The sequence below is a fragment of the Gloeophyllum trabeum genome (assembly GCF_000344685.1).
Source record: "Gloeophyllum trabeum ATCC 11539 unplaced genomic scaffold GLOTRscaffold_00022, whole genome shotgun sequence".
In the NCBI taxonomy this organism is placed as follows: Eukaryota; Fungi; Basidiomycota; class Agaricomycetes; order Gloeophyllales; family Gloeophyllaceae; genus Gloeophyllum; species Gloeophyllum trabeum.
Window position 1 is genome coordinate 138,855 of NW_006920431.1, and position 1,464 is coordinate 140,318.

Genomic DNA, 1,464 nt, shown 5'->3' on the forward strand with positions numbered 1-1,464 from the left:
GTGTGATCAGCCACCGCACCTTTCCCATGCCACAGTTGAGTTTCTACAGAATTACTATTATTCTGAGATAAACATCAGGAGGGATCGGACAGCTGGTGCTTAGCCAGTACTCAGTCCGCTGGTGTCAGGGATGATTCTACACCCTCATTCAAGTGTGTAGAGCCATATTGTAAGGCCACCAGAGAGGCCAGCATGACCTGCTGGTTTTGCAGTTCAAGCGCCATCTGCACAAGTGCAGTATATATTGCCACCGCTTGATCTCGGTCAATTCTGAAGCGATTCAAGTCAGGTTCAGTTGTTCATGAGCTGCCAACATGTATTTATATGCTACGAAGCTGCCCGGACATCTGTCTGTGGCTCCCGAGCTGGGAACGGCTTCCCATCCTTGCTTTAACACATCTCAAGATGCAGTGTGCATTGGATTAAGACAGCTGTATGCTATGAATGAGTGTGGGTGTAAGGGACGGTACAGGGAGAACAACAAGGGCAAGTCTCAAAGAAAGACTAACTTAGTGACTAGCTAGTAAACTATCAGACTAAGAATGTGCTACGAGACGGCAGAAATAGAGAGGACAGAACAAGAAATTTTGTTTGGTCGAGTTTCGCCGACAATTGCCTAAAGCGGTGACACAGCCACACGCGCGCGGTGGCGGCAGTGGCGGCTGTGGCGCGACAGCAAAGTCGCTCGCGGATGCCGACACACATGAAATTGCGCCTCGGTAAGTATCTCATCGTACTCAGCAGGTATGAAACCCCTAGGAACCGTCTTGAATTGACTCTTTTTTATGCTGTAGAGCCCGAGCAAGACAGCCTCGGAGACGAGCCGACGAGCGCGAGACGCTAAGTCTCGCGTTGTGCTCTGGCTTGCTTCGGCACTCTCGACGCCGCCGCCGCCGCCCCATCCAATGTTGGGATGGAGTCCTTGGGTGGTGGATAGGATAGGTGGAGGGTATTTATAAGGTGATTTACTAAATGCCTAGGGTTAGAGCTGGCTTTGGGTTACCAGATTAGGAAGGAGCGTGGGAACACCCACCGTAACTTTACGGCCCATGTCTGTTTATGCAACAGGGATCAGGTTGAGGGTGCAATGGGGGTCTTCAATGGGTATGTCCCACCGTAAAATTACGGCAAATAACTGCAGTAGCAGCTTGACACGTCGATGATGTCATGGGAATGCTTTGTAACAGACCACCATGAGGTAGTTGTGAGGCATGGTACAGGGAGATGTAAATAGGAGGACGTGCAAGCGACAGAGGCAATCCATTTCCACAAGCTACTTCGATGTCCTCCATCGCTGCATTGACGACTATCCCGAGTGATCCCAACGACCCAGCCATCAAGGTATGTCACCTTGGATCAAACCATTGGCATTGCAGCAGTCCAGGACTCACTGGAGCGTAGATAGCCTAGAAGCGTGGCCTGTGTGACATTGCTGGTGAGTCACGGCACGAGTATCAACTCAGC